This window comes from Lepidochelys kempii, chromosome 1 (genome assembly GCF_965140265.1).
Source record: "Lepidochelys kempii isolate rLepKem1 chromosome 1, rLepKem1.hap2, whole genome shotgun sequence".
In the NCBI taxonomy this organism is placed as follows: Eukaryota; Metazoa; Chordata; order Testudines; family Cheloniidae; genus Lepidochelys; species Lepidochelys kempii.
Window position 1 is genome coordinate 168,967,407 of NC_133256.1, and position 24,968 is coordinate 168,992,374.

Sequence of the window (24,968 nt, forward strand, 5' to 3'; positions counted from 1 at the left end):
TAAAATGTGCTACAGGAGAACTAGTTCTGTTAAAAGAGGGACCAACCCAAAGCATCATGTATTGTAGCCCTGGGATCAAAATGTACGTCTTCCTCTCTTACAAACTATGGGCATTAAAGAAAAAAATACAGCTAGTTACTAAGGCCCCAGTCCTGCATGTCCTCAGTTTTATGTATGTAAGCATTCTCATAGAAGTCAATAGGATTACTCATTAGCACTTGATTAAAGCTTTCTAGGATCAGGGACTAATATGTTAGTATGTGGACATGGCACATGGTGTACTGAATATAGCACTGTCAAGGTTCCTTCTCCACTCTGAACTCTAGGATACAGATGTGGGGACCTGCAAAACCTCCTAAGCTTACTTTTACCAGCTTAGGTTAAAACTTCCCCAAGGTACAAATTAATTTTATCCTTTGCCCTTGGAATTTCCACTGCCACCACCAAACTTTAACTGGGTTTACAGGGAAAACGTAGTTTGGACACGTCTTTCCCCCCCAAATCCTCCCAACCCTTGCACCCCACTTCCTGGGGAAGGTTTGGTAAAAATCCTCACCAATTTGCATAGGTGACCACAGACCCAAACCCTTGGATCTTAGGGCAATGAAAAAGCATTCAGTTTTCTTACAAGAAGACTTTTAATAGAAGTAAAGGGATCACCTCTGTAAAATCAGGATGGTAGGTACCTTACAGGGTAATTAGATTCAAAACATAGAGAATCCCTCTAGGCAAAACCTTAAGTTACAAAAAAGACACACAGACAAGAATAGTCATTCTATTCAGCACAGCTCTTTTCTCAGCCATTTAAAGAAATCATAATCTAACCCATACCTAGCTAGATTACTTACTAAAAGTTCTAAGACTCCATTCCTGTTTTATCCCCAGCAAAAGCAGCATACCAACAGACACAGACCCTTTGTTTCTCTCCCTCCTCCCAGCTTTTGAAAGTATCTTGTCTCTTCATTGGTCATTTTGGTCAGGTGCCAGCGAGGTTACCTTTAGTTTCTTAACCCTTTACAGGTGAGAGGATTTTTCCTCTGGCCAGGAGGGATTTTAAAGGGGTTTACCCTTCCCTTTATATTTATGACAAGCACAAAATACACATCTTAAGCCATCTCTTACATAGAACAGATGCATGCAATTTCCCAGTGGCCTTGGACTGCAAAGTGCAATTCAGGAGCAAAGCACCTCCCTTGATGATGAACTGCCTCTGTTCCACTCTGGTCCCATTAACTTAGAACACCTTTGTGGGCTTCTTTAACTTACTCCAGCTGTCATTGACCCTAAAGGGCCAATATAGCAGCTGGACATTGCCAGGGTGCAAGAGACTACTGGCCATGCTGTCTTTTTCTCCTTGCTGGCTGTCAGGAGGGAAGGCATAGGGGCTGTTATGTCAGCTGTCCAAAACAGAAGAATCCCTCTGAACTGGAATGATCCCTCAGGGTTAGTTCTACTATGGATAAGGATGTTTTGTGTCAGTGATGCAAAGTTGCCTGGTTTCAGAGTAGAATGTGGTCATACTGTTCAATCTAAAAAAACCTGACCTACATAGATGCAACATTGTCATGTCTAGACTAGGGAAAAATACATTGTTTTTTTGTTTGTTTTTTTTAAAATGTGCTGGCATCTAGTGCAAGCCTGTTTAACTTCTCTAACAACATGTTTGTTGGTCATGGACCTAGGCTGCTCCTCCACAACAAGAGCCACCATCTATGTTATAAAGGATTCTGTCAGTCACAAATATGATTCATGGAATAATAGAGTGTCACAGAAGAACCACAGTCTATAGTATACATAATTCAAAAGATGAACTCCCATTTATTATTAGTTACGGCAGCACCTGGAAATCCAGCTGAGATTAGGGTTCACTGGGCTAAGCAACATAACAAACATTGAGCAAGAGAAAAACCCTTCCCCAAAGAGCTTACAATCTAAATAAAAAATACAAAGAAGTATTTTTAATCTCTATGTTATAGATGGGGACGTAAGTTACAAAAAAATGCCACTCATCCTCTTCAATGGGTGGGGGAAATTGACTTGGCCAGTGGTGAATATGCACAGCCCCGCCAGCGAGGGAGGGAGACACTTGATAAGGTACACTGAGTAGTGCCTCCCCACTCCCCCCGCCTCTCCCGGAGTCTCTAGCACCCATTGGCCAGTTGGGGGAACGGATTATGATTGCCCTGCATCCCCCCTCAGCTATTGAATCAGGAACTTGGGCTGCATAGAGCCTCCTGTTGCTGTGTTCCAGCAACCCCATCTAAACTGGGAATGGGAATGTAGTATGGCAGATGCTGCAGGTCTAGCCAATAGCCCATTTGGGGGTCGGAAAGGAATGTTTTTCTCTTATGGGCTGAGGCCTGGAGAGTTTTTGACTTCCTTGCAGCAGTTTCAAGCTACAGTAAGTTAATTAAAAATGTGTTTAATACCCAAATGAAGTACTTGCTTGAGTTGTTAATTTGTCACAACTTGCAGCTGGTTTCCAGTGTGATTACCAGGATAAAATGAATGGTTCCCAGAGGTAAAAGATTTAGCATTTTGCTGAGGGCACTTGGGCTCCTGGAATAGGGTCAGACCTAGTGGCCCTTGCAGGCTGAGGTACCCAACCTTCTGCACCCTCTGTCCCCTTCACAGGAGGGAGGGCAGAATAAACTGAGTTATGGGGGATAGGCTAAGGAGAGCCTACCCTAAGTAACAGGTTGTATGGTAGGAGCCCTGTAACCCCTGTACTGGAACCAGTGGTATATGGTAAATGCCTGGTATATGAGAGTATGGGTGGTGGGCGGGTAGTGCCCCTCCCCTGTTTCTACATAAATAAAAGTTGCAGTCTGCCACTTAAAATCCATCCATGTATCTCTTTTCATGTCACCACTGTGTCTGGATCAACCTAAGTGCTTTGCCCAAGGTCATACAAGAAGTCCAGGGCAGTGATGAGAACTGAACTCAGAGCTCCTGAGTTCCACTTTGCATTTTAATCACAAGAGAATCTTTCTTTCTTTCATGTCAGAGGTAGTTCTCTCCATCCATGGCACTTTTATTCCTTCCATCAGTCTCTGTCTTGTGATGGTGAGATGTGAGGGCCCAGTATGCGTTGGCCCCATGATGGTTAAAAATATTAAATGACTTCACTTCAGTTAATAACCACTCCAGGGAACTCCTAAGGAGATGGTTTCCATTTGGCATGCTAAATATCAAAAAGCTGCAGCGAAATACTATTCCTGAAGTGGCTGGTGGCCATGAGAATCAAACCATGGTCTACTGAGAGCAGCAGGCAGCTTGCACATTAGCCCTTCAGAAAAGTATTTCATAAATATATAGTGCTGTGTAGTCAATGGAGACATCACAAAGCTACCAGCAGGTTTAATGCAGATTGCTAAAAGATTTCGTTAGCTTATGTGATTTATTTTTCAGAGCAAATGTGTTTTTCTCCTGCAGTCTGGTGCAAAAAAATAAAAAATGTGTGTATACACTGGGTTTCATGGCTGAATTAGCAGAGTACCAAGCTTTATTCCTCCCTATTACCATATTGAGTGATTGCACCACCATGGCTCTAGTAATCTCTGTGACATACAACTATTCATACAAAAACATTCCAGTTCTGAGAAGGTTTTGGGGGATCTAGTTCTGATTTATGTGTAATTCTTCCACAGACGGTAAGAAAGCTAAACACTCTGCAGGCTGCTGTGTATTTCTGTAAAGCAGAATGTGACTATAAAGTTTTGGGGGAAACTAATAGGCAGCAAGCAGGAGTGTTGCAAACTTCATTGGGAGTAAGGCATTTGAAGACCTTTGAGGGGATGGGCCTTATTCCTTAGAATGGCTCCATTCAATAGTTAAAAGATATACAACCCTAGAAAATGGACATTGATCTTTCTTTTCCTCTGCTCCTCTGATAAATGGAATGTTTAAATGCTTCAGGAAATGAATCACACAACAAGACTTTAAATATATATTTGCCCTAAAAAGCCATTCATTACCTGGAAGTGTTCAAAAGGTAGTAGTCAATTATACCATGATTGTAAAACCTCTGAGTGATTGCTTATCTAATTTCTCAGCCTGGATAGATCTTAATTATGCTACTTAAGTCTATTTCACATCTGCATTTATTACAACAACATAGTCAGAAGATGGCACTGTTTATTCATTGTTTTAGAAAAGCAAAGCTGTTTCTTTGTATATTGAGAGGAAAAAACTGCTTCTATATTGGGAAAACATAGAAAATGAAGGTGTTAACTTTTTATGATAAATACATATTTTCCTTAGATTCAGGAGACATCTTTTTTAAGGCTTCAGTGCTGCAAAGGCTTATTCATGTACTAACTTTAGGCATGTGATAGTCCCCCTAAGCACAAAATGTCTATAAGCCCTTGAAAGACCAGGACCAAAAATGCAACATAATGAGGGAAAATATTGGAATGGGGAAATGTATTGTTTTCCTTTAAACATGTTTTTAAATTGGAAACAATGACATGTCCATGAGAATGTATTTATTGGAAAAATGCAACAGATAGCTTTTCAATTAAATTTACAGGATAATCCAGGATTTTGTTTTTTTAAAAAAGAATGACTAGGTCTATGTCTACACTGCAAGTTAGGGGTGTGAGTCCAAGCTTTCATACGCGGAGGTCTGGTCTACACTATGAGGCAGATCAATCTAAGTTACGCAACTTCAGCTATATGCATAACGTAGCTAAAGTCGACGTACTTAGATCTACTTACTGCAGTGTCTTCACTGCGGTAAGTCGACAACTGACGCTCTCCCATCGGCTCCGCCTGCACCTCTCGCCCTGGTGGAGTACCAGAGTCAATAGGAGAGTGCTCGGTGGTTGATTTATCGCATCTAGACTAGATATGATAAATCAATCCCTGCTGGATCGATAGCTGCTCGTTGATCCAGCGGTTAATTTAGACGAGCCCTTAGTCATGCTAGCGTTCATCGAGCTACCATGAGTATAAATAGCCATATAGCTGCATTAGCATGGGCAGTGGCTGCAGAGGCATGGCTGAGCCATATAGAGTTCAAACCCACCTGAAACTAGTAAGTACGTACTCTGCACTTTTCAGCCATGCTGCCACAACTACATTACTGTTTATACTTGTGCTAAATCTCGTCGAGATAGTGTGTGGTGTGTGGACATGAGCTGGGAATCATCTCTTGTAACTCAAAGTATAGACGTAGTCTCTAAATGAGCTTTGCTTTCAATAAAGGAAGCTTTGAAGTTCGCAAACACTTATCTTACACATGCCTAGCTTTAAGCACATGAGTACTCCTACTAATTGCAATGGGATTATTCACATGCTTTAAGTTAAGCATGTGTTTAAGTATTTGCAGGATCAGGACCTTAATTTTGTAAAATATTTGCTGTTAACAGAGGGAAGACAATCATTATTCTAAACAGAAATAATATTGATATTGTATTGACAATAGGAAAACTGCGTACAGTGCTACATTCTTCCAGTGAGTCAAAATAAAATGTCTATCTAGGATTTTTTTTTAAACAAAAAAAGTAGATTTGTTATAATTGAATGTACTATTAATGCTACATTTAAATTCTGAGTAGTAACTTCAAATAAAATACATTAGACCCTCTTAGAAAGTGCAAAGACTCTTAATGGTCACTAGTGCACCAGGGTTAATTCCATTTTAGCTTCCTCTGCTCCTTTCACAGGTGGCAATGGTAGAGAGAGAGAGGAAGAAGGTAGCACTGAGTTTAGTTCCAAACGACAGAGGTTTTCTGTTTACATGGATTTATTTTACTTTCTTATTATAAAAACGAAGGTTTGAGGACAAGACCCTGTTAACTGTCCCTGTATTTTTTCTGCCAGGTCATTCTATCAGTTTGCACTGTTAAATCCAGCTTCTCTTTCTCATTGAGTAAAACTGTTGAAACCATGTAAATAAGGAAAAGTTTTGGCCCAAAGTGAGAATAACATCCAGGGCATGGAGAACAGATATGAATACGATTGTCCTATTTGTAATGCTACAAACTTTCTTTTACTCATTCTGTCTTACCAAAAGCAAAATTTTAAAAATTGCCAAAATAGATAAATATCCTGCTACTCACCATAAAAGAAAATGGTGGAAGGGAAATGAACTGTGTTCCTTACTTTGGAGGATATTTAACTGCTTATCTGTACAGAGTGTTTTTGCAAAATTTAAAATCACTCAAAATTAGCTCTCTTCCAGATTTGTGGAGTGTCCATGAAATATTTTTTCATGATTGAAAATGTAATTAAAATTGAGCATGACATTTTTTTCCTCTACTCTCTGGATGTCAGTGAATTACCTATGCAGCTTTTTTGGGGTTTCTTTGGGTTTCAAAATAGGAAGGTTGGGTTTTTGTCGTACTGTATTTCTTCATGGCCCCCCGAGTGATTAAAACTTACTCTATATGATTAGGTGGGTCAGAAGAAGCCATCTTAACTTGTTCTTTTCCAGCCTAATGATTTTTTTTTGTTGGTGGAAAATTCCATAGAAGATAGGTTTATTTAAAAAGTTATATAATGGGAATATTTTGGAAAAAACACAAGAAAAACACTGGAAATTATGATTAATAAATGAATGCATATGTCAGTAAGATCTCCCATAGTACAAGATTTTTCTCTTGTTCCTAACTTAGATATCAGAACCGTTTAGCTTAGTTTTGCAGTTCTTTCACCCATGCCAGTTCTGAGAAGACACTAGTTCGCCATGAAACTTGTCTAAATCTGTATATAAGAGGGGAGCTGTCAAGTTTCCTCCCCCACTCTAATTACCCTGTAAGGGTACAGGGTAATTAGATTCAAAACATAGAGAATCCCTCTAGGCAAAACCTTAAGTTACAAAAAAGACACACAGACAGAAATAGTCATTCTATTCAGCACAATTCTTTTCTCAGCCATTTAAAGAAATCATAATCTAACACATACCTAGCTAGATTACTTACTAAAGTTCTAAGACTCCATTCCTGGTCTATCCCCGGCAAAAGCAGCATACCAACAGACACAGACCCTTTGTTTCTCTCCCTCCTCCCAGCTTTTGAAAGTATCTTGTCTCCTCATTGGTCATTTTGGTCAGGTGCCAGCGAGGTTACCTTTAGCTTCTTAACCCTTTACAGGTGAGAGGATTTTTCCTCTGGCCAGGAGGGATTTTAAAGGGGTTTAACCTTCCTTTTATATTTATGACAGGAGCCTCTGACTTTGCTACCATTCAATTGTTAGGCATTGAAACCTATTCATTATTTGTACTGCTGTAGAGTTTAGGAGCCTTAGTCATGGACCAGGATCACATTGCGCTAGGTACTGTCTCAACACAGAACCAATATTTTCTGACTTCAGATCCGCACTTTTGGGTTTCCAAACAGCATATAAGAGGGGCTGACTTTTGGATCCCGCTATATCTTGCCAGCCTTTACTTTTCTTTTTTATAGCAAATCTCTTCAAAGATTTAGCCTTACCCATGAAGGGAAGACTCATTTGAATTGCTTGTGCTAGACTGGGCCTTTTATACTAAGCCCCAAATATGGGAGTGGAGCTGCCCTGCCCCAGGAAAAATTGTCTCACACCTGCCCATGGTGCACTTGTGATGGCTGCCATTTTAGCTGGTGCACAGGGGATTGAACTGGGAACCTCCAGAACATAGTGTATGAGCTGCTACAGCTTAAGTCAAGGCTCTTTTGCTGAGGCTTCAATAGACTTGCATCTTCTGTGGATCAGGCACAGTGGGAACCCTGCAACATCGACTCACCAGTGGGTTGGACGGCCACCCCGCCCCCCAACCCCGCCCGGGGTGAGACATACTCTGGTTCTCACTGTTGGGAAGCACCAAGTGGGGATGATGGTATGGCACTGCAGGAAGCATCAACTATTTTTCTTTGTGACAAGAGTTCCGGACCCTTCTGCTCACCTCCTTTCTGTTCCCTTCGCTGTGCACAGGATGGTTGTATTGGGAGGAATATTGACTATACTGCCTCTGAAGGTTTGCAAAGAGGTGCCTTTCCATTATTCTCTCCAAGCCTCTGAAGGGACTGTACATTTCAAAGGCATAAAGGTCTGTTCTAAAGCATGCTGAATTCAATGGAAAGTCTCCCAGTGATTTCACTGGACTTTGGAACTGTCCTAATAATAATTTTTGGTAGCACTACTTAGGTGGTATAACCTCCTCTTCCTGTCCCTAGCACAGTTTAGGCTCACAAGATGCATATTTATGTGCCATAATCTTTTTTTCTTTTTTCAGACCGAGCTGCAGCTCTGGTCTATTTAGAAGTGTTTGTTTGAACTGCAAGAAACTACAGCATTATTTGGCCAGGCTGTTAAGATTATTTATAATGAAAAATACATGAAAAGATTTTAAAATATTTAAATGATTTGTCTTGAATCTGTAAAATCATGCACATTATCATTTGTCTTTCTGTAATTAATGGTTTTCAGCGGTTTTCCTCCTCCTTGCCATCTTTTCACTCTGATGCCAAACATGAATTTCTCTGACACAAAAGAAACCCTGGACTCCTCATCTCACTTTAAATTATCATAAATGTGAATCCTGTAGAGCAGTGGTTCTCAAAGTCGGTCCGCCACTTGTTCAGGGAAAGTCCCTGGCAGGCCAGGCTGGTTTGTTTACCTGCCGCGTCCTCAGGTTCAGCCGATCGTGGCTCCCACTGGCCACGGTTTGCCACTCCAGGCCAATGGGGACTGCGAGAAGCGGTGTGGGCTGAGGGATGTGCTGGCTGCCCTTCCTGCAGCCCTCACTGGCCTGGAGCGGCGAACGGTGGCCAGTGGGAGCTGCAATCAGCCGAACCCGTGGACGTGGCAGGTAAACAAACCGGCCCTGCCCGCCAGGGGCTTTCCCTGAACAAGCGGCAGACCGGCTTTGAGAACCACTGCTGGAGAGGTCCATTAAGGATCATCAGCTATACAACTGACCCATTGAGAGAAGGCAAGGGATAGACCTTGTGACTCAGCAAAGCACCAGGGGCAGGCCTTTGGACAGAACTCTAAGGCTTCCAAGCCATGTGCTAGGCAGCTTGTGTTTGGGACAAAGGAAGCACAAGCCGCACGACAAAAGACTATAAAAGGCAGTTGCATCTTCTCCATTTTTGTCTTCAATCCTGCTTCTTACCTCTGGAGTAACTTTCCTACAAAATGAAGGTCTGAAGAAAGGACTGAATGACCCATCCAAGCTGTGGATGTGTTCCAGAGGGACTTTGAAGTCTTTGTATTGTATGTATGTGATCTGTTTTGCCATTTAACATCTCTCGTCTTCTTCTTTCGTTTTTCTTTATAATAAACCTTTTGTTTTAGACACTAAAGGATTGGCTGGCAGTGTGGTATTTTGGGTAATATCCAAACCTTTACTGACCTGGTAACATGGCTGACCCTTTGGGGTCAGAAGAACATTTTGTATACGTGAGCAGAGTTTTTTAAATAACTTCTCACTATACTGGACCTAGGTGCTGATTGGGAGCCAGAGAACTGGAGTGCAATAAAGGGACCTGTGTGATTTCTTTTTTCCTTCTTGATAACCAGTGTGGGGGATCAGAAGCACAGTTTGTGACTAGTTGGGGAGTTTAACTTCAGTGTTACCCACTAGTTTGGGGAGTGTCAGCTCTCTCTTTGGCAGCCTGCCCTGACCTTGGCCTTTCCAGTGAGGGCTGCCCCAGGCATCACAGGTCACACCCATCATTTAGCTCCGTCTCATCGAAAGCGAGTTCTGTAGTCAAAGAAAAGCAGGGATGGTGTCCTGTACCCATATCTTTTCTTTCTGTCATTAACCCAGATAATTGATAGAGCTATGAGGAGATTATATTCAGGCAAAAGAATAGTTTATGTAAAAGTTCATAGGAAAAACAACATGCGTTGTAATGATTAGAAAATCTGTCCCCTTGACCTAGAGGTTCCTTAGTTAAAATCCCAGTAGCTTCTTTAGGGATCAGATCCTCAGATACAGTTGGACTTCCACCACATTTCCTCCCCATCCGGTCCTGGAAGCAACTTTTTGAGAGGCAATTTGGCTCCTGGTACGAGTTAGAACAGTTCAGGGACTACTTTTATTGGCACTGTTTTTATTATCCACACCCCCACTCCCTGATAGGCCCCCCGGGACTCCCACGCCTATTCAACCCCCCCTGCTCCCTGTCCCCTGACTGTCCCCTGGGACTCCCTGCCCCTTATCCAACCCCCCCACTCCCCACCCCCTTACCATGCCGCTCAGAGGAGCATGTCTGGCAGCCACCCCGCCCGGCCAGAGCCAACGATGCTGCAGTGCTGCCCAGCAGGAGCTCGCAGCCCTGCCACCCAGAGCGCTGGCAGCATGGCGACCTGAGGCTGCAGGGGAGGGGAGATAGCAGGGGAGGGGCTGGAGGCTAGCCTCCCCCGCCGGGAGCTCAAGGGCCAGTCAGGATGGTCCCGCGGGCCGGATGTGGCCCGTGGGCCATAGTTTGCCCATCTCTGATTTAGGGGATGAAAAAGCTTGCATTCTATTACCATCCCCTGAGACATCTGGCCCTGCAGTATAATGCTTTAAAGAAAAATAATATAAGAAACCCTTGCCAATTCTGGCTGTGAATTTGAATTAAATTACACATACAGAATAAAGGATTAGAGTACAAAAAAAAAGTTACAAGCTGAACAGACCCTTTATAGTGTGTAGGTTTGAAAAGAAATCTGTCTTTTTTCAGTTATTTACTTGCTCCTGAGATGAAAGCCCCTGTGTTAGGATTAGGAAAGCTTTATATAAAAGCTGGAGCTGACTCTTTTGTATGGAAAAGTAAAATGGACAGCCAAATAATTTCAGTAAAAAGGACAAGATATATGGCTTTGAGTTTTACATGTGACAGACAATAGGTTGTATACCTTGCATTGAATTTTGTAGAGCAAGCAAAAGCTATAAATAGTGAGGAATGGAGCGTAGTACCTCACAAATAATGGACTTCTAATTTTAAAGCTTATATAGCCAACAGATTCTATCATTTCTAGAGCTGATCAAATAATATAAAAAGTGAATCGCAAACACTTCCCTGCATGAAGGCGAGAGTTAGGTTTGCTGCTATTTGTGGGGTCATGTGATTTGTTGCTCACAGGTATTCAGCGGCCATTCAGGTATTTGTGAAAATGTCTGAGAATTCTGAAAGCTTCATGAATTTGAACAGAAAGGGTTATTTCTCTCACAACTCATAGTAGAAATGTCTTGTGCATTATTAGTTGTTATCCTGATTAAAATAAAAAAAAAGCAGAAACAATGCTCTGTGAGTCGAGTGATCAATTGGATAGCGCAAATATTGAATAGCGAAACCGATCAGTTAGTGACCACCCCATTGGCTGGCACTGTTTCATTAACACTTTTGGGCTGGATTGAGAGAGCTAGTCTTGGCTTTGGTTGAAAGGGAGTGGACAGGTGCACTGCCCTAGCTGCAGACCCAGAGAGGAACTGTTACTAACATCCCTTCTGATTCACAATTCCTCCAGAATTCCTATTTTGTGAAGGGTTGCATTAGGCCATTACCAAATACTGCATATTCTCCTCCACTTCAAATCCAAATGGCTTCATTGGCCTACACATGGTGATGAAGCTGAGCCATGGCTCTGTCCATTTCTCAGGGTTGCTCCATGGCCTCCCACTCTCTTATTCACGGGGAGTAGTATCCAACATGCTCTTTCCCCTCTATTCCCCATTACTTCACTTGGACTCAAGTTCTGGTAGGTCCTGTGTGATAATGTAGAGGAGTTGGATGGGGCAGAGCCTTTTGTTCCCTGGTGGGGCAAGGCAGAACAGGATCATAATCCAGCTGTTATTTTCTCCTTCCCTTATTGCATTAGGAAGTTCTTTCCCAGTATTTAGCTTGTTTGAATAGGCACAGAAAAGATCCAGAATATTTACATGCCCATTAAAGGTGTGACAAAACTTCTTTAAACTCTTCTCCTTTAGAAGACATTTATAATTCTTGAAAGTTATGTTATAATTACCCTATAATTGAATACAAAGGACATCTTTGTGAAAGAAATAATTAACTTTAAATTTGGGGGCCCGAGAGGTCTGGGGTGCAGAGAAGATTATGGCTACTAAAATCTCTGAATGGTGGCTACATACCGTGGCTACGAAGGAAAAGCTGAGGCCTCTGCATCCCACGCCACACCAAGCCATGGAAAAAGGTTATATCCCAAAGTTGCAGTGAAAAAAACCCTCCTTTGACTAGTGCTAGCTGGCTGTGAGCCAAAAAAGGCAATATTACTGATTTCAGCAAAAGATGTATCATTAGCCATTCGTCTTTCTATAGGATCTCCTATTCTGTGTAGAGCTATACATCATAATTAGTATCATGCACATTCTTTCTTCACAGCAGGTAATGGACAAAATATCAGAAGCTTTATTACATAACTTAGTCAAGAAGCAGACATCACCTATTTGGTCAATGCAATGTATCTTCTCAACATACCTACACACCATAGATCATTTGAAAGCTGATTATGTCTACTTTAAGATGAGGTATGATATGATGCTGTCAAGTGGTGCCATTATCATAGAAGTGAGGATAAATAATGACACAATCCACATGTTAAAATGAGCACTTTGAAATATTTGCATTTGTTTAGTTTAATGACTCTGTATTCTTTCAAGACATATAATTGGATTTCTTTGTGACCTCAAAGCATCACAATAACATCCTAAAGAGTAAAACCATATCTAATAATAAATGTGTATGCATATCATTGAAAGATAATAGAGATGGTGACATTTCTAGTCTACAACATTATGACCTCTGTTGAGAATGCATGGCTTACTACAGTCTTCATTGCCTTGGCATGTACACACTTCTGTGCAGGGAAGATTGTTTTGACTACAGACACAGTTAATTGTGCAGCAATTCCTACTGATACAAATACAAAATAAGGTCTTTTAGAAGCTCAGATGTGATTGGGCCCTAGAAGAATACAGGAAGTAGTTCATCATCCACATTTTTCCATCCATGTTGCAATGGTGATCCAATATTTGGTTTACCTGTATGAAAGAAGACATCCAAATCTTTGTTTGCCAAGATGCTCTTTTGACATGAGCTTCAAATCAGTCGTCATACGGTGGGAGTTTGGCCAGTGACCTGTTCTCTCTGATGAGGCACAAGGAATTCAGGTCTCTATTGGTCTCTCTTTATTTCTTGCTCTGATCATACAGCACTGCTACCAAATTCTTTGCTGCAGAAATTGTGGCTTGTCCATCACTCTCTCTCAATTTGGCAAGATCTCTGAAGCAGGAAGTTCCCTTTGTTTTGACAGCATTAAATACAGATTTTTTTCCCATTACTAAATAGAAATAGGGATGACTCAGAGTCACATCCTGTTAATGAATATACAGCGGGAAGTATGTTTCAGAAGTCAGGGGTGACTGTGTCACAAATTGCATACACAGGTATTAAGCACACTTGTCAGTTGTGCTGGTAATGGTCTTGTTTCAATCCATGTTAGCGCTGTGTTCTATTTTTGGATGGTCGTGAACAGCAAGGAGCAAAACATCTGTATCAGGTGAACTAGTTGTTATAGTTTCTTTGACACCAAGACACCCAAAAGCCATATTGGTACATATGGCATGCAGAAACATCCTTGTGTCTGCTTCCTCTTGAGTATTGTACAAGTCTTGGGCTTCTTCAGCACCTCTGCTGGTGATGGACTTTGCTACTTCACCATCGGAAAAGCCTCCGGCAAGAAGGAGTGTTTGTGTTGGGTGTGCTTCTACATACTCAGGTGCATTTTGAACCATATAGTCACAGAGGACATGTACAAGTGATTGTTTGTAGGATGTCATGGGTAGAAACTTTTTCCATGGAGGCACAGGGCATCCGTTAATCACCTAGTATTTCTTGCATCCAACTTTAGATCCTGTCTGGTGCTGTCTTTCTGCAATTTTCACAGAGTTACTGTTATCATATCTGTCAAAGACTTTGATTATACAATTAGCTTTGTGAAATCCTTTTAGGATCTGCTTCAAGTACTCAGCAGCCAATTAATCAAGTGTGTGGAATTTGTCTCCAGCCATCATTTGATTGAGAGTCATGACATCTCTGATGTACACTGTGGTTTCTTTGTTGCATGCTCTTAGCTTATGGAGTCTTTCAGCTTGAGATTCTAGCTGATGCCCTAATTCAGCTTTGTCTGTTCTTCTCATTGTTCCATCAGCATGGAGGAGGGACAAAGGCACAGGCATTATTGGGTGACTAAGAACAGTTGCCATTGAAACATCTCTGCATCTTGTTAAGGACAGATTTCTGTGGAAAACAGTTTCTAGATTGATAGTTTCTGTGACTGTTCCTCCCTTGCCAGACTAGATAGTGTTGGCCATGTCAGCAAATGTTTTGACACTAGATTTCTTGAGTAGGCTGAACCAGCTACTTGACCCATCAGAATCAAGTGCACCTCTCACAAATCTCTCCATTTGTTCTTCATCAACATTTGCTGTGTGGAGTAGAGACTCTTGCATATTTGATATTACATGCAGTCCAGTAGGTATATCAATTAAGCACCTCTGGCTATGATTCAGGGTCAAATGGGTTTGTTATATTGTTGATGACATGGTAAGAGCTGTAACATATTCTTCATTCCCTTTTAGTGAAGAGGTAAGGACTTATCTGTTGACTTCATCTTCACTACTTCTTCTTAGGCCACTTCTTTCATAGCTTTTGTATATTCATATTATGAAGTTGTGTATTATCACCTCTAACACTGACCTGTGCATAAGTGTCACTGAATTAAAAAAAACTAATTTCTAGAATAATTCAAAGGCTAGTCCTGACTGCATAAGCAATTACAAATCAAAACTTTCTGCCAGAAGACTGTTCCACCCACCTGGGCTCCCTTACATTGTGCTGCTGAGCCAGGCCCCTCCAGCACACAAACAGATAGGGACACACCCAGCTGCTGAAAGACACAGACACTGAAATCTGCTCTGCACGGGAAGACTCAGCTAGGAAATTGCCCAGCACTCAAGTGCACACCCACTCTGGAGTGTAAACCCCAAATTCTATTGTGTTGTGCTCTACGGAGAACTGCACAATGTAAGCTCATAAAATTCATCCCATCCCTGAATGTGGAGGAAGATATGCCCAGCTTTTTGTCCCCCAGTTATGAATTCCACAAACTGGTTTTAGAGAAAACAAAAACAAGTTTATTAACTACAAAAGATAGATTTTAAACGATTATAAGGATAGCAAACAGATCAAAGCAGATTAAACAAATAAAATAAACATGCAAACTAAGCTTTATACACTAAAAAAACTGGTTCCAAGTAGTAATTTCTCACCCTAAATATTATTTTATGGCAGATGGCAGAGATTTGTGAAGACAAGCTGCTCTTGCATGAAGCTTAAAACTCCAGATATTTCTTTCACAGGCCAGATACCTTTTCCAGCCTAGGCTCAGCTCTTCTCCCCCTATTTGTCTTTGTTTCTTAGATGTTTCCAGCAGTCATCCTTGACGGGGATTCAGTGAAGAACAAACTCTGGTTAACTCGCTCCCCTGCCTTAAATAGGATTTACATATGGCAGGAATCCTTTGTCTTTCAGTGTGATTCCCAACCCCCTCAGTGGAAAAATACTGGTTTCTAGGATGGATTCCAATACCAGGTGACATAGTCACATGACCCTGCAGTGTCAAAGCATCCCAGGAAGCTTCTCAGGAAGGTGGAAGATTAGTATCTTCAAAGACCTATTGTTCGCCCTAATGGTTCATTGACTTGTCCCCAGCTAACCAGCCAGACTGATTGCATTTTGTCTGGTGGCCATTCCCCAGGTAAAAACACTTTTGTAGTACAGCTGTATAATCAATATTCCTAACTTTAGATACAAACATGATACATGAATACAAACAGGATAATCACATCCAGCAAATCATAACCTTTCCAATGATATCTCACATGCCTATCTTGCACAAAATATATCATAGTTATGCTATAATCATATTATAACAATATTTCTATGAATAATATGGTGCATAGTGTCACATTATGTTCTTATGAAATTCATGTACATGTATATCTACCCGCTATCAGGACAAACTATGTGCACACAATCTAGGGCTACTGATGCACAATTTTCAGTGTGGAATTGATTTGGTCAGCTAATTTCAGCTGAAAATATAGAAAACTATTATAATCACTGGTGAGATACTTTGATGATTAAGAATACGTGATATGAAAACATCTTCATGTTCGTTTATTGCAAAATGTTGATATTTGCCATTTTTGCCACATGCTAAACAGCTTCATTGTTTCTGGGGGAAAAAATCCTTGACCATGCAAAACCAGCACAATTTTTTAATATGGTGTTTGGTAGCTTTGACCAATAACACCACATTAAGGTGTTGAAATTTTCTTTAACAGTCAAAACTCACAGTCATGTTATGGTGTTTCTTGAACTGTACAAAAAAAAATGACCGTTTCTCACTCTGGGTGCCACTGTGTCACTTGTGGCACCATTTAACCCATAACATACCACACCTAAAGATACATACAATAAGCTTTCAAATGATGGGTGTAGGATGGGTACATTAAACTCCAAATAAAGCCCTTTTTGGAGAACTGCCACACGCCTAACTAGGGAACCGTTATAAACTTTGAACAAAACTGTGGAATCTAAAATTAAAATTATAATGCATATTCACTAAGGACCCAGTTCTTCTCTCACTTATACTGATCTTACACCAGTATAGCTTTGTTGACTTCAGTAATTACTCATCACTTATGCCCGGTTGAGTTAGAGCAGAATCAAACCCAGCTGAAGTCAATGGAGTTGCTCTGGGTTTACATCAGCTTAACTGAGAACACAGGCTGTTTACTGATGGATTGATTATTGACTGACTTGATTTCAGAGGAGTTATTCTGGGTTTAGACTAGTGTTAATGAGATCAGAATCAGGTCCCCTATACCTGAAAAATAAATTTGCCAATAGTACATAGGAATCTTTCTCTTTAAATATGCCAATATGGAGAATCAAAATATTAAGATTTAATACCACGAAGTAGGGAACTTCAGAAAGCTTACTTCATCCCCATCTCTCTGTCTGTATTCCTGCTGATTTTAATTGTGAAATTTTTAGAGAACAAGAAAGCCACATAAAAGTAGTAAAGATACAGAACTACAGGTCTGATTCTCCCTCACAATTCCTCATGAGGATACAATTTGCAGCATAAAAGTTTGTTCTGTTTAGTGTTTATGCTGCGGCTGTGGAGAAGACACAGAAAAAACTTCTTTGCTTTCACCACAGCATCCATAAGATTTCAGACAGCACATTTGTACCAGGTGGTAGATAACTTGGCAACTCTTCTCCCTTTGAATTCTTCCCACTGTGAGGACATATCTGGTTATTTTGCGGATAAAGTTGCTCAGAGTTGTTCAGAGCAACATGTCCAAGGGGACAGAGCAACATTTGGAAGGGACAAATGCTAAGTGTTCTCTGTTTGTTTTAGATGGTTTTATTAAGCCATATGCTGGGAGTTCTGTGAATTAGAACCTGTGTTTTGGATCAGTGTCCTTTCTAGGTGGTGAAAGCCCCTAAGGAAGTACTGGGTCCTTTGCAAGTGGAAATTGTTGGCACCTCTTTTAGCGGTGCAGGGCAGCTGATTGTCTTTGAGGAAGAATTACTGCTGAGGCCTCTACTCAAAAGCAATTGCTTAATACTAATGGGAAATTTATGATAATCCATTTTTGGTTAAGGTTATTTAGAAGGCTGTAATGTGAGAACCAAGGACTAGATCCTCAGCTGGTATAAATCAGTCAACCTTTGACTTCCATGGGGTTACACTGATTAACACCATCTGAGGATCTGGACCTGATCATAGTACTGTGCCATATCTGTTTAATCTTTATGTTAATCTGTGGTCCTGGAAGCCTTCAAAGATGATATTCTCCTGGTGATGGATAAGCCTCAGGAATCAATGCTGATATTATTGGATGAGTCAGATAACTCTAACATTATTGATTATGAAAAAAAAACAAAACGAGGAGTACTTGTGGCACCTTACAGACTAACAAATTTATTTGAGCATAAGCTTTCATGGGCTAAAACCCACTTCATCGGATGAGATGAGATGCCATTGAATTATCTATGGTTTAAGGAGCTTTCAGTAGGCTGATGACATTCAGATCTATGTCCCTAATTTATCCAAACCATTTACTGAAGCCAGGTATCTTACCCAGTGTCCAGCTGATACTGGGCCCTGGATGAGAGTGAGCTGGCTTAGGCTCAGTTTGTATAAGACAGAGATGATCCCTAATGATGATGGCATTTGGGAAGCAATCTGGTGAGGATTACTTCAAATCCTCTAACTGGGGGTGCTAACCCACCAGTTGTTACTGAAGTCTAGAACCTAGATGTGGTATTAGAAGATCTTATAGCCACAGTTTCTAGGAAGGTTCTCTTTTACCTGCAACTGGTGTCTAGATGGCAACCATTCCTCTCCACGGTGGACCTTGCTGCTATGGTCCATTTGTTTGTCACCTCCAGAGTAGATTATTGCAATGCTGTCTCTGTGAGGATACCCCTTGAACCTGTTCAGAAACTGAACCTCGTGCCGACTGCAGCAGCCTGCTGGCTGTGTGGTGTATCTCTACATGATTGCATGAGACCAGAACTCTGAGATCTACACTGAGTGCCACTTGGTTCACAGGTGGCTTTATAGTGGCATGGTTTTGATCCAATAAGCTCTAAATGGCTTGGAATCTGCATACGTGAGAGAGAGTGCTTCTCTCTCTCTCTCTCTCTCTCTCTCTCTCTCTCTCAGGGACATACTGCCACAATTAAGATCAGCAAGATACTCAAGCTCCTTGAAAGGCTCATTGCGTTTGGAATTTGTTTCCCTCCCCGCACTGGGTTGAAATCACCTGAAATTGCTGACCCTTCAGAGCATGCAGTGAAGTCTATCTATTCAGACTTTTAAGGAGGGTTTTTTGTCTTTTTTATGTGTTGAGGAGTTAGGAATATCTCTCTTCCCCAAATATTTTCTTGCTTCAGGAAAGCCCTATTGCCAATAAGGAGTTGGAGGTTTCAATGTGATATGTATAGAGTTTGCCACACTATTCCCATCGATATAAGTTGAAGTCCTGCAGTAACATCCAAGCATGCCTCTAGGACACTGTACAACTATAAACATATTAAAATGCCAAAGTTGCAAATTGGATTTTTGCATCTCTTTTATACTTGGCCATTATTATAAACAAGGATATGAGAAATTAATACAAGTGTCAGGGGTCCATCAGTATTGAAAGTGCTTAAGGTAGGCAGCTTAGTTCAGTAGCTAGGGCATTAGAATCAGAATCAAGAGACCCGGGTTGTATTCCATGCTCTGTCATAGATCTACTATGTAACCTTGGCCAAGTCACTTCACCTTTATGTACTTTTGTCAAATGGTGATAATGATACTTACTCTCCTTTGTAAAGAGCTTTAAGATCTCTGGGTAAAAAGTGCTCTGTAAAAGCTAAGTATTACCATTAAAATGAGTGCTATATTAAAAAAATAATCTTTTTAGCTATTCAGTACAATAATTCTCAAACAAAAGCATTTGTAATTTAACAATGAATAAATCATATTGATTTAGTTTCATATCATATTTTATATTTTAAAAAATATACCAGGCAGCCAAAATCAGATTGTCAACAGCAACACAAAAATAAACTATAGAACGATAATTGAGCGCTTTATGATGGTAGAGACTACAAAGCAGACAAGCAATCATTCGTTTCATACAGTATCTCTCCTGCTGCTAGTAAACACCTTGGTATGAAGCCTCAGGGTTTATTTGCACTACAGGAGATGTCTCTTACTTCAGACACACTGCTCTACAAACTGGTTATTATTTAAATAATGTGGAAAAACATCTTTATATTTCTTGCTCTAACAAGACTGGCTTCAATAAAGTAGAAAGTTTATACGCTACTAGACATTCTTGTTCATCATTGTCTCACTGTACATATCCAGGGCCTGGGGCTTGATCCTGAGAGGTGCTGCGGTCATTCACATTCCATTGACTTCATTACAGCCTCAATTCAACAAACACCTAAGCATGTGCTTAAAGGTAAAACAAACAGGGATAAACTTGTTTAAAATTAAGCATGAGCCTTAAATATTTTGCGAATCATGGCCTGAGTGTTGTGGTTACCCAGCGCTTAGGATTGATCCCTATGTTGGTACATGAATAGAATCAATTTTTATTACTCATCTCAAGAAAGAAAGGATGCACTCATTCAGGACCTGGTCCTGAAAGTTCTTATTCACAAACATGATCTCAATGAAAGCAGTGGTTCTATTTGTGAATTAAAGTTTGAAAGATTGGGCCCTTAGAGATACTAGAGAATTACTTTCTAGTAAAATCAGCTGTGATACCTAATGTAGCTTTAAAGATGACAACTAAAGGGCTAAAAGGGTTTCAATATTCTCTCTTCATCTCCAGGGACAAATTCAACATGTGGATGAAAAGGCAAAAAATGTATTCAAATGCAATGCGAAATCTAACTAGAGAAGTGATTTACAAATGAAATATTGAATTGAAAGTGTGATTTTTTTAAACAAATAGTTGTTTATGTTTAAAAGCCATTACAGAGTTCCATGCAGTAAAGAAAGAGAAATGGCTGTCAGACTAGTAAAGTGACTGTTCGGGTAATGTCCAAATTTCAGTTCTCTCAAAACTTAAATATTGTAAGCAAAATATTTAAGATGTGCATATATTTTAAATGTTAATTAATGGACAGTTTAATTCATTTATGTTTGACTTGCATTAGTGATTTTCACAGCTCTGTTCTAATCTATCTGTATAAAAACGAAAGGAATAACTTGAAAAAATAGTTGTATCTCAGCATGTTCCAAAGGCAGCATAATAAACAATCAGCAGAGCATACAACGTAACGGTCGGTTTTGATGTCTGGCTCTGGCTGATCTCTGGATACCTGTGGTTCTGACAAAAAATATTGTCAGTGTTTAGACAAGACCTATAGCATGACTGGGTGGTAGGCGGAAATATCTGGAAATCCAGTGCAGTTAATAAGGAGCATAATTTTCCTTCCATTGCCAGGTAGAAAAAAGAGCCCCTTCCTCGTCCATCTGCAGCATGCTGACTATGTTCTCTATTAACCAAGCCACAATTCTAAACTCAAAAAAGCTTTCTAAATTGAAGAAATGAGTTTTTATCTTCTAGGGAAATAGAGGAAAGCCTCCTGAAATGTCAAAGTGTGGATTTAACCTTTGATAGTTGTAAGCAGTTTAGGGTAAGAGGTTGTGTTTTTGTTCTCTGTTTGTACAGCATCTAGCATAGTGTTGTCCTGTTCTGTGACTAAGGCTCCTAGGCACTACAATAATACGAATAATAATAATAATAATAATTAATAATTAATAATAAATAGACATATTTAAAAATTGAGAATTGAATTTCTTTAAATCAGCTATACAAACCTATCTGCAATTTGCATCCCAAGCCAGGAAGGGAAAAAAAAACTCATAAGGAAACGCTCCAGACCCAGCTGGATGAATAACCACCTCAAAAGGGTTATTAGGAGAAAGCAGAGAGTCTATGGGGGATGGGAAAATGGAATGAGCAGCAAAGAAAGCAACATCTTTGAGCTTAGAAAATGTAGGAATAAACTGAGAATTTCTAAAAGTTGAGCTGAATTAGCTCTTGCCAAGGAAATTTTTAAAAATTAGATTTTTTTAGCTATATAAATCAAAAGAGAATAAGGACAGATGAGATTGGGTCAATATGCAGTGTAGATGGGGAGAAAATTAAAGATATTCCAGGTATGGCCCAAAAACTAAATGAATGCTTTGCCTTGTTTTTCAATAGGGATGGTAATAAGGAACATGGGCATAAAGGAAGGATGGATGGCTAATGGAAATGAGTATAGAAATTGAAATGATCACGTCTGAGGTGGAAGAAAAATGCAGAGATCTTAATGTGCTCAAATTGGGGGGACCAGATAATTTCCATTCCAGCCTTCTGAAAGAACTGGTGCATGAGATTGCTAGTCCAGTAGCAAGAATTTTTAATATCTCTGTCTATTCAGGGTAGTACTGTATGACTGGAGAGTAGCTAATATCGTACTTACATTTAAGAAAGGGGGAAAAAGTGATCTGTGGAATTACAGACCTAGTCTAATCTCAGAAGTATGCAAGACTTTGGAACAAATTGTGAAGGACAGAAGAATTAAATTCATGGAAGTAAATGGAAAAGTGTATGTAATGCAACATGGGTTTACCAAAGGTAGATTGTTCCAGACTAACCTGATTTCCTTTTTTGAGAAAATAATTGATATTTTAGAAAAGGGAAATGCAGTGGATCTAATATACTTGGACATCAGCAAAGCATTTGACACAGTACTGCATGAGAATTGTGTAGCTAAATTAGAGAAGATGGGGATTAGTACAAGAATTGTAAGGTGGAGAAGGAACTGGTTGATGCGGAGAAGGGAATGGGTTGAGAGGCAAAGTGAACTATTGAACTGATGGTTTAGTCTTGGGACCAATCTTTTTCAATCTTTTTATTAATGACCTTGGCAGAACAAATAGGAGCATACTCATGAAATTTACTGGTACAAAGTTGGGAGGTATCATCAATTCAGAGGAAGATCAGAATATTACACAGGAAGATCTGGATGAAATTGAAGACTGGGGAGCGACAGTAAAGAGATGAAATTAAATAGTACACAGTGCAAGGTCATGCACTTAGGGTCTAATAAGAATTTCTGCTACAGGCTGAGGGCTCATAAGTTAGAAGCGACAGAGGAGGAGAGAGATCTAGGTGTGTGGTTGATCACAAGATGATGATGAGCCACCAGTGTGATCCAACTGCAAAAAAGGCAAATGCAATCCTAGGATGTATACAAACTACAACAAGTACTGAGAGAAGCTACTAGGATGGTCAGGGGAATGGAGGGCCTATCTTATGAGAAGAGAGTGTAAGAGCTTGAATTGTTCAGTCTAGCAAAAAGAAGGCTGAGAGGGGATATGATTGCTCTCTATAAATACATTGAAGGTGGGTGGAAGAGGGGCGTAAACACCAGGAAGGGTGAAGAGGAGGATGTTGGCATAAGAGCAAATGAGTATGAAGTGGACCTGAGTAAATTCAGGCAGGAAATTAGAAGGGGTGAGATTCTGAAACATCAGAGGGGTTAGGTTCTGAAACAGCTTCCCAGTAGGAGCTGTGGGGACAAACAACTTAATTTGTTTTAAGAGAGAGCTGGACATATTTATGAGTGGGATTATCATAGAATCATAGGGCTTGTCTTCATTATTGGCATAAGTCGACCTAAGCTACATCTTCTCCAGCTATGTGAATAATGTAGCTGGAGTCAATGTAGTTTAGGTTGACTTATCCCAGAGTCTTCACTGCTCTGTGCTGATGAGAGACACTCTCCAGTTGACCTACCTTACTCTTCTCAGGGAGCTGGAACACCAGAGTCAACCAGAGAGCACGCTGCCATTGATTTAGCAACTTTTCACTAGACGTGCTAAATTAACATCCACCTCATCAATTGCAGCAGTGTCAATCTCCCTGGTATTGAAGACAAGCCCATAGGGTAAGAAGGGACCACAACGGTCATTTAGTCTAACCCCTGCCAAGATGCAGGATTTGTTGTGTCTAAACCAGTGGTGGGCAACCTGCAGCCAGCGGGCTGCACTCGGCCCATCAGAGTAATCTGCTGGCGGGCCATGAGACAGTTTGTTTACATTGACCGTCCACGGGCACGGCTGCCTGCAGCTCCCAGTTGCTGCGGTTCACCATTTCCAGCCAACAGGAGCTGGGTGAAGCGGCAGCCAGCATGTCCCTGTGGCTTGCTCCATCCACTTCCCGCAACTTCCATTGGCTGGGAACGGCGAACTGCTGCCACTGGGAGCTGCAGGTGGCCATGCCTCTGGACGGCCAATGTAAACAAACTGTTTTGCGGCCTGCCAGAGGATTACCCTGGCAGGCCACAGGTTGCCCACCACTGGTCTAAACTATCCAAGACAGATGGCTATCCAGCATCCTTTTTAAAATTTCCGTGAAGGAATTTCCAAAGCCTCCCTAGGCAGTCTGTTCCATTGTCCTGTTCTTACTGTTAGGAAGTTTTTCCTGAGATTTAACAGAGTATCACAGAGTTGTTTGTGATGGTGTGGGGCAGGACTCGGCAACACGGTGGTCCCTTCCAGTTTCTCTTATTTTCATAAAGCTCATATGTCAGCTGGTCACCTGCAGGAGCCAAGAAGCAGTTTTCCTCAAAAAATGTTGTCTTTCGGGTTTTTTTTTGTTTGGTCTCCTTCCTCCAAAGCATCAGGAATGGCCACAGCTAGTGATGGGAAACTGGATAGGTTGGACAGGTGCTCTGAGATGACACCAAGCATTCTCTCTTTCAGGTGCTTGTTTAGTTCAGGGTCTAAATGATCACCATATGTGGGGTCAGGAAGGAATTTTTACCCAAGTGAGATTGGCACTGACATTGGGGGAGTATTCTCCTTCCTCTACAACAGAGGTTCTCCACCTTTTCCTTTCTGAGCCCCTCCCCCCCATGCTATTAAAACTCCATGGCCCACCAGATAGTTACTGTTTTTCTGCATATAAAAGCCAGGGCTGGCATTAGGAGGTAGCAAGCAGGGCAGTTGCCTGGGACCCCATGCCTCAGGGTCCCCCACGAAGCTACATTGCTCAGGCTTCAGCTTCAGCCCTGGGGGGTGGGGCTCAGGGACCTGGGCTTCAGCCCCATTGGTGGGGCTTCAGCTTTCTGCCCTGGGCCCCAGCGAGTCTAATGCTGACCTTGCTTGGAGGCCACCCTGAAACCTGCTCAAGGCCCCCTAGGGAGCCCTGGACTCCTGGTTGAGAACCACAGCTCTACAGCATGGAGTTTGGGTCGTTTGGTGGGATTATCTGGGTATATCTTACTTAATCAGTTCTCTGCCATTTCTGGGACCTTGGGCATTGGCACAACTTGGTCCCTCCTATTCTCTGCCCATGGCACATAATAGTCTAGTGTCCTGTGGGCTGTAATACT